This window comes from Athene cunicularia, assembly GCF_003259725.1.
Source record: "Athene cunicularia isolate RWA chromosome 4 unlocalized genomic scaffold, athCun1 chr4_part1, whole genome shotgun sequence".
Lineage (NCBI taxonomy): Eukaryota > Metazoa > Chordata > Aves > Strigiformes > Strigidae > Athene > Athene cunicularia.
Window position 1 is genome coordinate 14,338,254 of NW_020799098.1, and position 13,273 is coordinate 14,351,526.

Here is a 13,273-nt window from a genome sequence, read left to right on the forward strand (position 1 = left end):
GGGGAGCGGGGAGGAGAGGGAGCGCAGGGAGCGCGGAGCGGCCGCCCGCCTCCCTCTGTGCGTATGCACACACACGCGAAAATAATTCACACAAATAATATTGCAGGCCTGAGGAAGAACACTGTTATCTACAGCCCCCCCGCCCCTCCTTGATTACCTCCTTCCTGTAGCAACAAAAATAACACCCGTGCGAGGTCACATGAATAACTGTTGTTGTATTTACTTCTTCTTGTTTATGTTCTCTGGACTTTGCAAGGTGGCTTTGGTTTTCTAATTATTTTTTTTTTTTTCCCCTCTGAAATGCTTGTTAGCCAGAAGAATTTAAAGCAGGATGGTGTCTAGAGTGACAGAAATGCTGCTTCCTAAGAGCTGGGGGAAAAAGGCTTTCTGGGGATTTATTTTAAGTCATAGGGTTAGTTTGATGAAATTAGGTCTGTATTTGCCTGTAACCGATGTATGGTTTTTTCAAGATAAAATGCGTTAAAACTAGCATTAACATACTACTTCATCCATTATTTCAACAGCCAAACCCTTGAAACTCAGGGGGTGTAAAAAGCAGGCCCAAACAATAACAACAAAGTGGCTGGTGGGGGAACTCATTTCTCAGCTGATTTGGATCAGTTTCTCTCTACTCCTGTCTGGGGTGTTCCACGCAGTCTGACAGATCTGGAAGAGGTGGGTTATTCCCCAAGAAGGTGAATTACACTGTTTGTACACAGGTTTTAGTACCGTTTGCCTAAAGAGGTAACTTGCTTAAATCATAGATCGGCACTTCCCTGACTGGGGAAGGGTGACAGCCAGGAACCTCTCTGCAGCTGAGGGTCAGTTTAAGACTTCCTGAATTTATTCTTACGTTTTCTGTTCCAAACTTTTACTTTTTTTTTCTGCAGCTTTAGTTCTGCAGCTTTGCTTGGAAAGAATAGTTACTTGTTCATCGGCTTGCTTTGAGAACTGCTGTTCTCCAATGGCACGTGATTATATTGATTTAAGGTTTGATGTTTAAATTTCCATCCACGTTGGTGGAGCTGTTTGCAAAAGCATTGCAGGACTGGGTTCCCACTGTACATGTACACCAGCCAGTTTTTTTCCGACCTTCTACTAGAGACTGTTGCTGTGGCTGCTGCATGAGGACTGTGAGGTTGGCATGAGCTGGACCTAAGCATCTGAGAGTGGTCTCTTTGAATAAGCAGTGGCTAAGAACGGCTTAAATCACCTCTCCAACCTTTGACAGGATGCTGGTTAATATTCCTGCTGAAAGTGGACTAATGAGAGATTTGCTGGATACTATGACCATTCACTGCAACTTACTCACTGTTCATTCATTCCTTGAGCGCAGGTCTGTGGAAATGTCAGATCACACTCGCTTCCTGCCCCAAAGCCAGCTTAGTGCACTAATGCTGCGCAAAAGTTCTCATGATGTGTATTTCCTTAAACCCTTTTCCTTAAGCCGTGGCCTGCATTGATATTATAACAGGAGCTGCAGCAATCAATTACAGAACTCTGTTTTCTAATCATGACTTCTATTGAGGGATGCAGAACAAAGATGCTATGTTTATTTAAGTATTACCAGCAATTTCAAATGGATTACAGGAAGTAGGTGTGTGTGGAGTTCTTCTGTTTACAACTGTCTGCCTCCAGCCTTGAATAGGCATACTATTGTATGGCTAAATTAATTACTAAACTAAATATGCAATAGAAAATCTAAGAGATGAAAAACATTCAATGATTTTTTTAAAAGCAGTATTTCTAAGTAGAATCTTGTCAAATATTTTCAAGAAACAAATACAACTGCTTCAGGAAAAATAGGATGGTATAACTATAAATGTCTTTTACTTTATGTTTTTACATATTTAAGATGCTTCCTGTACTTATATGTTTACTAAATCATTTCAGTATAATTTCTTTAGTACCAATCGACATGTGCAAATACTTTACTTTTAATTTTTTAAGATAAAAAGAGAACATTTCACAAGTGTGTTTACTAAAATAATAACAATAATGCTGGCTTTTTACTTGTATTTTAATACCTTCCTGTATGCTTTATTATAAACCTGAGAGTCTAGTAGAGAAATACTTTCATTTGAGATTAGCCTTGCTGTTTAACCCTGCTATTTATGGCATGGCAGTGGGTTTTGGTTTTCTTGCAAACAGATTAAAACCAAAAAGCCTAGATGCCATTCAACTACTACAGACCCGCACAATGCAGCCGTAATGGATCACTGTTTTTTCCATGTAATCTCTAGATCAGATACCATAATACCCATTTCATATTAATATCCAGTCTTGATAGAAAAGAATCGAAAGGTGAAAAAAATCACCATTTTTTAAAGTAGTTTGTTCCAAGATGAACCATCTTTGCAGTAACAGAAAGTGTCTGTGCACCTTCTAATCGGAAGGTATCTAATTGTAGCTCCAAGCCATTGTCTTATATTATCACCTTCCCAGGTAGATTAAAGATATGTTTTGCCCAAAAACATACTTTCTTATTCTAATTAAGTCACTTCTCAGTGTCCTTTTTATTTTTTTTTCTTCTTTTTTGGATAAGCTAAACAAAGTGATCTCTTGCAGTGTCTCACTGAAAGGCATTTTCTCTAGGCTCAAGGAAGTTTAGATTTAATTATTTTTTCCTTGCTTTTCATAAATTTTCATCAGTGAGTGCAATACTAATGCTTAACATTTACAATGGAAACATTTTCACATTGTTTTGATAATGAATTCCAATTGCCAATAAGGTTTCAAGATCTATCAGTTACTGAGTTCTTAGGCTTTTTCAAGTACATGTAATCCTTACTTTTTAAATTCAAATACTCTGAGCTACTATATCTGATGCCTTATGAAAGTCTAGGTCCATCCTGCCTGCATACTTCTCTTTATCAAGCAATTTTGTAATTTTCTCAAAGCAAACTTGTTTAACATGATGGTGGTAGTGTCTTTTAAACTGTGGGAAAACTGGTAAGAGAGTGTGACACTAACTGTACACGTGCTACATTTTTATTCAGTTAATTGAGTTAATTGACTAATTTAGAAAAAACTAAATGAGAATTCTTAAAGCCAAAAGAAAAAAGATATCAATGCAGTGTCACCAGTATTCATTTACACTTCCCTCATTAGTCTGAAAAGGAGGATTTGAAAAATGGGATGTCTGATTTTACGAAAATTCCAGCATATCCTGGATGACTGGCATGTGTCATACACTCAAAAGAGAAGGATGTTCTGCCCATACAGTAAATGAAACGGGAGCCTGCTCAGAGGAAACAGTTCTGGCGGAGGAGATGCCAACTGATTCAGAGCCAGGGTCAGATAATTTAGGGACAGGGCTGGGGACAGGGCCGTGTTGGAGACAGGAAGGCAGCAGAGGTGGGATGCCTTCACGACAGGGAGGGAGGAGGTGGTGACTCACCGGAGGCGATGTGGCTCCCAGGACCGACCACAGTGCAGATCAGGCAGCGCTGGAGCTGAGCTTTGCTGCTGGCTCTGTTCTGGAGCTGGCTGAAGCTGTTACCAGCGCTGCATGGAGAGCATTGGTTTCATGCTGCCATAAGCATTAAGGAGGGAACTCTTCTCAGTGGGATTTGACAACTTTCTTTTAAACCTTGTGCCACCACTCCACTGTTTCTCACAGTAGCTGTTTTGAAAATGCAGAGGTGGAAGATAGCTGAAAGAACAGACATGAAAATTACTTAATTGAGGAAATACTCAGAGCTTTCTCTGTATAGTCTATGCTGGAGCTGCCTGTTACACAACAGAGTTTACGTTTGTCAGGTTGAGGTAATGCATTATGACTTAAGCAATTCAGGACAATTCAGGCTCACAGATTTCTAGATTTGTCTCTAGGAAATACTCAAGGGAAAGCAGGGAGGAAGTAGTGGTGTAGTCCAGCCAGCCAAGGGAATTCAGGGGTTGAGTTGTAAAATACATTTAAATATATATTATAATGTTATTTTACATTCAGGAAATAATAGGTATGTTACTTCAGGTCTAAAATGTAAAGAAGATGCATCCAATTTGGGGCTAGAATGTAAACACATGAGAAATGCACCATTTTGATTGGAAAGCAAAGGAAGTGAAAAGGGAAGGAAAGTATGGAAAGATGTATGTGGCTAGAAGTGTGAGGTTATAAGACGGCCTTTGCTCAGGTGAAGTATTTAAAGTTTTCCCTTACATATTATGTTTTTCCTTTACCCCCGAAGGCAGGCACTGCTGAGGTGTTCAGGTTGGAGATGACAGCATGGCCACCAGGCAGTGTGACTCTTGATAAAAATAACAAGTCAGTATAAATCCAGGGAGCTATCTTTTCACTCTGTAAACAGTTTGCTCCCACACTTGCAGAGTAAGGCAGTGCTGCTTCTTGGGCCTGATATCACTGTTGATAGAGCTGTGGCTTAACAGAAATGGTCCAAAATGAACTCTTGGGTGGTGAAGCCTTGTAGCATACAAGATACGTGAGCTGTCAGATTTGAAAGAAGGGCCTGGGATTTTGCAGTCCTAACAGGTAGTTAGATTAGTGTTGGTAGAAGAGACTGCGTGTCTCTGGTCTAGGAAAGGTTCTCCCCTGGAAGAGAAGGCTTTCTGGGCCATCCAAAGAAGAGCTGTCCCTGAGGTGGAAGACAGCAGCTTGGTTGTTCATGGTGGAAGGTACAGCTGCAGTAGCAAAACAAACTGTGAGAATGAGACCTTAATTCCAAATGGGTATCAGATTTGAGCAAGTATACAAAAGACTAAACCGTAAACCTTTCTGAAGTTGAGTTTGCTGCTGTCAAGTATCCAGTGCCACTGATAACAAGTGCTACTATCAAAGCTTCTCAGAAGCAGTGATGGTTCATTTAATCATGGCAATATTCAGGAGATGTAATGTTATGGTCCAGGCTGGGAACCACCTTTACCATGTATTCTCTCAATGGCCCAGAATTTTAAAATTAAATTCACAGATTAAGCAATAAAACACAGGGAAAACAAACAAAATGCAACAGATGGAAAGGAACTGTGTGAAGGGGACCAGACTGGTGTAGGAACAATACTGAAGGAGGTGCAAGGAAAATCTAAAAAGCTCAATCTTATAAAAATATTTTTAGGGAAGGTTTATCCACAGAAAATAAATGAGGGCTTGCTGTATAGGTGAGTTTATGAAAGGTTGGTGAAACTGAGTCATGCAGGAGGGAACTTCACAGTGAAAAGGGAGGATGAATGATAATTAAGTGATAATATTGAACTTTTCTGGAGAAATAAATAAAGGAATAATCTGAAGATTCCTCACAGCCCTGCCTCATAGCACAGTTTAGATTTTTATTTAAAAGAATCTCTGTGAAGTATGCAGTAACGCCATGGCCTTCTAACATGTTTTCTTTAGGCAAACATTCTCAGGTTGGCACTTTAAGCTCCAGGACCCAAACATTGAGGAGCACTGAGGTTTGTACTGCTCTAAGTAAGAAGTCTGTCAAAATCCTGCAGTTCAGTATAAACATTTAGGACTTTTCCTTTCAGTAACTGAAGTGCTGTTTGTAATAAGAAACAGACATTATTACTTAGTGATGCAAGACTCTGGATAATGGCTTTCACCTGATCCGAAGAACGTTTGGTTTAACAAAGTAAAAGAAAAAAAAAAAAATCAGTAGTAAATTGACAATGGATAAGACCCAAGTTCCAGAAGATGTGTCAGACTTGTTATAGCTTTGCAAGTAATTAAGCCTTTCCCTTCGAGAATATAGAGTACCCCTTTCAGGTAAGGTATTGCTGTATAAAGAGAAGGGGATTGATATAAAGTGATAATTCTTGTAGTGTAATCTTCCTGAACAGCTGTGTGGGTGACAAGAGCTATGGGTAAGAGGCAGAGGTGAGTCCAGAGCAGTTGCTGCTGCACAGGCTTTCCCACCCTTCTGTTCAGGGTGACATCCTAAGGCTAACAGCGTCTTGCAAGGACAGCAGAGCTTGCAGGTGCTGAAAAGGCAGGTCTGTCTTTCCCCATTCCCACCATCCTGCTGCTGGACTTGTTCACTGGACAGTTGAGTTTGCTAAAGCAGCAGAAAACCACCAGTGCCTCCAGCGAAGAGAACTCTTTCCTCTTGGTTTCATGTGAGCTGCCTCACGAAAGGCTTTGCCCCGGCACAAGAGCGTGTGGCCGAGAGCTGTTGAGAACAGGTTAGGACCCTTATTTTCAGTGGTACCTAGCCACTTGAAATGGGAGGGAAAAAGTTAAATGCTGTTATAACACTTGGAAGTTACTTGCAGCACACAGACCCTTGCACTCGGGGTAGGTGACAGCAACCCATGCATCTGAGCCCTGCTGTGCAGTTTCAAATACAGAAAAAAACCTGATGATGGTGAAAGAAGGCAGGATAAATGACTGATTGGAGTTGCTTTCCCATTCAAGCAATATTATGCTTCTAGACTTGTAATTTCAGACATCTCTCAATGTCAAAAAGCCTCTTTTGTTATTTAGGTTTATTATACGTTCAGCCTGAGAGCTAGAAGAATTTTTTCTACTCATGGCTATGTATAGATGTAAGGAAATAGCCAGAAGGTCTCCATAAGACAAGTTAATTCTTTGCTCAGTTATCTGGCTACTCTAAATTAGGAATGTCTGGCCTCAGAGTATTTTAAGAGAAAGATATTCATGTTCTTTGGAATGACAGTTTCCATCTCAGTTTTTAGAGGGAATATCTGTGATTGAGACTACTGTTCTGCATTTGTTCTGCACCACTTTGTTTTCCTATACTTGCCACCTGATGAAATATATTATACTAGATTTCTTTTTTTGCATGTATCATTATTGCTTTCTTTAGAAGCAAATCCCTGTCATGCCAATGCTACGTGGTCTGTGAGAACTTAATAGTAACAGGCAAGAACTAATCTGCATACACTAATTGAAGTGTACTCTACTTGCTTTCTTGCTTAGGTGAAGGAAAGACATTCTGTTGAATTTATACTCTGCAACTGAAATACAAACCTGCATGAGGTAATAAATACAGACATGTTTCTTCTAGTACTGCAATATATTGTTGCGGACTAGACTTTCCCCAGGCTTTAGTGTGTGACATGGGCAGGGGATAGAAAATCGAGATGTGTGCTGTACACAGCACACTGCTAGGCAGAGCCTGACAGCATCGCCCTGAGAGGCACTTTGCTCTCAGTTGAATCGTCTGGGATGTCTGCTGGCTTTAAAGGGATTAAAAGTAGGTTAAGGCCATGGCCCACTTTCACACCTTCAAGCAGGAGATGAAACAAACTTTGTGTTTTCAGAAGCACTGGGCATTGATGTGACACTTTTGAGCCATCCTTCCCCTAGACAGTGTGATGTGTTTACCTGCTCGAGACTGGGACCCACTGTGTCGTCATCTGTCCCCTGGGTTTACGCTACAGGAAAAAATTCTTTTGATTGTGGGGTCTTTGCTTATTTCAGATAGAACATAACATCACTAACTGGACTGGAAGCCTAAAACAAGCTGTGATTGCTCTTAGTGCTAAAAAAGGTTTAAGATGTTTGTGATAGCTACAGTAGGGATATGGTTACCTCAGATGAAAAGAACATGCCCAGGCACACAGATGCTTTGTAGTCTTTACTAGACACAGTGTTCAAATTTGAATGCTTTCACCTACGAGACAATATCCAGAATAACTGTGTTCCTCTAAGGGCAGTATTACTTTTAATTTTTTTTTTTTTTTTTTTTTTTTTTTTTTTTTTCCCTGTGGTGGCCTCTAACCCTTAAGGCTCAACTCTGCCACTCTGATTCAGAGCATTACTTAAGTTTGCAAGTGATTCCGTGGAAATCAACTGACCTTGCAAAGGAAGGTACATTTAATAGAGAAAAAGAAAGCTTGATCCAGGCTTTCATAAAATATCACTCATGTGTAACAAGGGCTGGTCTGTGTTTGTCTTTTTGTGGCTTGTAACTAGCTGCCACTAAGATCATTAAGGTTTCCAGGCACAGACCAACTGGGTTATGAAACCTGAGTTCTATATATAGAGTGAAGTCCGAGGAAATTAGATGACCCATGTTGCAGACAGAATACAAGTTCAGTGTAAAGTATTTATTGCTCCAAATTATCATTGTAAGAGTAATAAAATGAAGCCATATTTGTAGGCTTCACAGTGATATATTTTTATGAGCTTAGAGCTGCTGTTTGTATAAATTCAATAGAGAAGCTGTTTGGACTTGTTTCAAATTTCTTTAGCTACAGGGGAAGAACATTTACTCCCTATTTCACTTGTTAGAAAGAATGAAAAGCAAATCTTTTATCTGCTTACTAGAAAATACAGCTTTAATGAACCTCATTGCTGTTCTGAGTCTGGCTGTTTGAGTTGTATGGAGATGGAATCAGGTTGCCTGGACATTGATGGACAAGCCTAACACCAGTTCTCTATGGGCCTTTTAAGAAGGTACAGATGAAAACTGGTTAGATGGATTCAGCTGAAATACTTACCCAAATCATATAGTCAAGTCAGATTATTTCAACTGAGAATGGGCTTCACTGAGGATTGAAGGAAATAAATTTATTTGTGAAATCCTGCCTAAACCTTCCTGGTTTCTGGGCTTGATTTTTTCCCCATTTACTCAGCATCCTGGGTGCTGGCTGCATTTGTGGGGTCCCTAGATCATCTTGGCTTCCTGGTTGCAAGAGTGTCCACTAGCCAGGAATCCAGCCCTCAGAACTGTTAAATGCTGAGCTGTAGTTGTTAGAAACCCCATTTTGAAATATCAAAATCATCAGAAAAACAGTGTGACCCTTATGTGCCTACCTACCCATGGAGCTATATGTCTCTCATAGGTCTATCCTGACTGAAAGGCAGCTATACTGTACCAGGTGTAAGAAATTTTATCATGTCAGAGTTCCTCTATGGAGTGGGAGAGGAACCCAAACATGCCACTGTTTCATGCTCACTCTTAGAGTAACACTTGATCATTCTGGCCTAATTCTGATCTTGATCTGATTCCCACTGGGACCGAGTTCAAGGTGGTTTGGGTTGTTACAGATGGCAGCACCCATGTTCCTGGGATCCTCACTGGAGATGTCCTGTGTTCCTAAAGAAGCCATATCATACGAGCAGTTCAATTCTTTCAATGACAGGAAAGAAGGTTGATCCCCACTTCATCCTTAAAGAGAAAATGTAACGTGTTTGGATTTCATTTTAATGGAAATTATTAATTTAATTCAAACACTAAAACCAACACTTAACAGAGTAGGACAGTGAGAAGTGTTACCACATCTTAAAAAAACCCTCCCCTCCTTCCTCCTCCTTTCTTCCACTGACCTTGGTGTTCACATAGGTGTCCTTCTCGCAACTCTTTCTCACAAGTCCAACTCCTCCTCCCAGATTCCCCTTCTTAAATATGTTATCACAGAGGTGCAGCCACCATTGCTAATTGGCTCGGCCTTCGCGGGTCCAAGTTGGATCTGGGGGAGCTTCAAGAAGCTTCTCACAGGGGGTCAATACTGTAGCCCCCTCCCCCACTACCAAAAACCCGCCACACAAACCCAGTGTACAGTGTTTCATAAAAACTGGTATGTTTAATATTCAGCCCAGTTTTTAGGTTCTTGTGTCTCTGTGTAAACACCTTGCAACATCTCCTTCCACCCACTGTTTCTTCATTACAGATAAGATAGCAGCATCTCCATTCACCTAGTTCAGGAAAAGTGACCAGTGGCACAGACTCATCATGAGCCTGCCTTAGCAACTACCATCAATTGAAGGTATCTATGGCTAACTTATATAAACTTTTATATCTCTCAATACAGTTACAGACATACGGTTTGAAAAATCATGTGTTAAAATAATTGTTGCATCTGCCTTTTTACTCCAGTTTTACAGTCCAAAAAACCTAATTTTGTCCATATGTTGCAGCAGAGCCATAGTAAAGGAACAGTGACAAATGAGGTAAATATACCCAAATGTTGTGAATTACTACTTCTGCTGCTATTACTTCTGAAGGGGGGAGGCTGAGTTTCAGAGCTGTGGAATGAACAGGAGGTAGCACAGCTCGGAGATGCTGGAAGGAAACAGTGCAAGAAGAGTGTGGACATCAGGGATGCTAAGGGACCAATCCTTTCAGCAGAGATCTGCCTGGAATTATCCAAACCTTAACTACTATTGAGAGTATGAGCTTTTACCTCCTTGTCATTCATCCTCCTAATCACAAAATGGATTGGTGAAAGGGACTATAAAATAAAGAGAATTAAAATTTTACTTAGCAATCATCTTTTTAGAAATTATTTTTTAGGACATCATCATTAACATGAATTCCCATCTAGATCATAGGAGAGCTCAGCTTCGGAGGAATCTCAGGTCATTAGTCCAGCCTGCCCAAAGTCAGAGCGTGGTCAACTGCCATGTTCTTCCACTAATTCTTGCGTGTTTAGTTGTTTACATACAATTTCCAACTATCTAGTCAGTGCAGATCTATCTCTTGAGCAGACTGTGTTGTGTCTACATCAACTTCTTTGGCATTCTATCACCTCCTTGTTTTCTGCAATTTCCTTTCCTTTGAAATTTTTTTCAAGTGTAGTCAGTTCTCAGCCATTGCTTCACATATTGCTAGCTTTTATTACAGGATCCTCCTTTCCTATCTTCATTATAGGCAACTTTTCTGTAATATTAGTCTGCTATGTTTCTCTCTGTTTAGATGTTTTTCACCAGAAAATTCTTTGCTTAAAATGTTCATTATTAGGACTGGTAAATCTTTACCCACAGAACTAAAACCTACGTCCATTTCCCACTCAGAAAGTCTGAGATTTTCTAAAAAATAGATCAAATTACTGATTTCTGATTTCTAATAAGAATATATTCTCATATTTACATTTTCTAGGTTGGTGTTTCTGTTCATGTTGTGTTGCTATGTACTGGATTATGTTTCATCACTCAAATGTGCCTGTCTAATATATCTATATATAAATAATTATGTATATAAATATTAAGATTTTATGTAAATATCCATGTAGTGAATAATATGACTAGAAAGACATGAGGTTTTGAATTTAAAAGATTAAATCTCATTTGTTTAAAACATTGTCATGAAAGAATTCTTCCTGTTTGTGAGCATCAGCTCGCACAGTCTTTGTTCTAAATCAAATTAAGAGAAAAGTAAGCAAAAATGAACTGGAGTTAATTAAAGTGTATTTTTAAGCAGTCTCGCTATAAAAAGCTATTCTAAAAAGCCTCCATTAATGAGGTGCAACTTGATTAGAAAGTCACTTTAAACCCCTTTCCTGTTTCTCTGGGAGAACAGCAGAAAGAATTGTTCAGTTTCATTGTGTAGAACTCATTAATAAAAGAGTGCTAATGCACATTGGCTACCCCAGTAAGCTGTGTCTTATATAAGTCTGATTCAACTAGACAAATGACCTGTTTTTAAAAGGAGATGGAAACATTTGCAGTAAACCTCTGGGCTATCAGATGTGCAGAGGGGATATAGCTATTACTGAAAAGATGTTTATTCAAATTCTTCAGACACAGAAGGTCAAACAAGCCCTGTTAAAAGTTGAGAAAAAAAAAAAACAAACCAGCATTTGAGACAGAATCTTGTCTCAGTGCGTGGGCTAAATACCCCACCTGTCCTCTTGGGATGTCAGTGGTCTCTGGACAGCATTGCTCAATCACTCCTCCGTGCAGCAGAAGTAATCTGTGATGACTCTACATGTGCTGTGCAGAAAATGTTGATCTGTTCACTCAGATATGTACCTTTTCTAGTTGTAGTGGAATTCAGCTCCTTCTAATAGAAATAAGCTGCTTTGTTATGAAATACACACAGGAGAGGAACAGCACCAGGGAAAATTCTGTATTTTTGTTGGAGGGGTGGAGACTCCCAGTACACTTCTTTCAACACTGTCACTAATCACAGAGGAAGAAAACAATTTTATGTATTAGTGGTAGCTGTAGACTGAAAATGTGCAAATATCCTGCAAATATCGTTAGTCATTTACTTGATCAATTGCTTTCAAATTTTTTTTTTTCAACTTGGCTGTCAGTCTAGCATAATGGAACAACCTATAGTCCAGTTCTGGTCTCTTTTGGCCATGTAGTTCATTGACAGAAGTGTAATTATTTCTAACTTGCTCCACCAAGCCAAGGTTAAGAAACATAGTCTTCTTTCCAATCTATCCCAGAATCACAAAATGCTTGAGGTTGGAAGGGATGTCTGGATGTCATTTGGTTCATCTCCCCTACTCAAGCAGAGCCACCTACAGCTGGTTGCCCAGGACCATGTCCAGATGGCTTTTGAGTATTTTCAAGAATGGAGACTCTACAACCTCTATGGATAACCTATTCTAGTGCTCAGTCATCCTCACAGTAAAAAAGTGTTTCCTGATGTTCAGAGAGAATCTCCTGTGTTCCAGTTTGTGCCCATTGCCTCTGGTCCTGCCACTGGGCACCACTGAAAGAGCCTGACTCCATCTTCTTTGCACACTCCCTTCAGGTATTTATATACCTTGATAAGATCTTCTCCAGGCTGAACTGTGCCAGATCTTTCAGTCTTTTCTTATAGGAGAAATGATCCACTCCATGATCTTGGTAGTCCCTCTCTGAACTCTCTCCAGTCTTTCCATGTCTCTCTTGTACTGGGAAGGCCAGAACTGGGCACAGCACTCCAGGTGTGGCCTCACTTGTGTTGAGTAGAGGACAAGGATCACCTCCCTCCTCCTTCTGGCAATGCTTTGACCTGCTGGCACCCCATAACGGGTGCCTTGAAAGCAATTCCTTGCTTACTTGTGGGAAGAAGCATAGAAGAATGCTGTTTTCAGTCCTGTAGTGCTCAATTTATGCTCTGCATCTACTGTGTCCCTCATGCTGATATTTTCTTGCATTTCTCATTTTTAAACAATGCTGAAGATAGCAGTTTCAGATTTTGTTGAGTCATCCCACATCTAAGGAAAAACGGAGGAAGCATTTTCTTATACCTTTCTGAAGAATGGGAAAATAACTGAGTATATTGCAATCTTTCTTCTACAAATACCTGTCAGCGCTCCCATTTTCCAAGTTACACCCACATCGCAGAGGAGAGGCCTAATATGTCATTTTCAATTTATATCGTTCTCCTTCAACTCCAGGCTTATATATACTAATACACGTACATGAATTTATGACTATATGAAATCAAACAATTTCATGTATCTCCTTGGTTAGCTACTTAGGACGCAAGAGGCCATCAGTCCATAGGCTCTCTGTTAAGGTCAAGGGGCTTATCTAGTGGTGGGAGAGATTTATGTCATAAAAGCCATTCGTTTGTTATGTTTCCACTGCCTAGAATCATTCTAGAGCAGCTGGGAAAGGGCGACCTTTCAG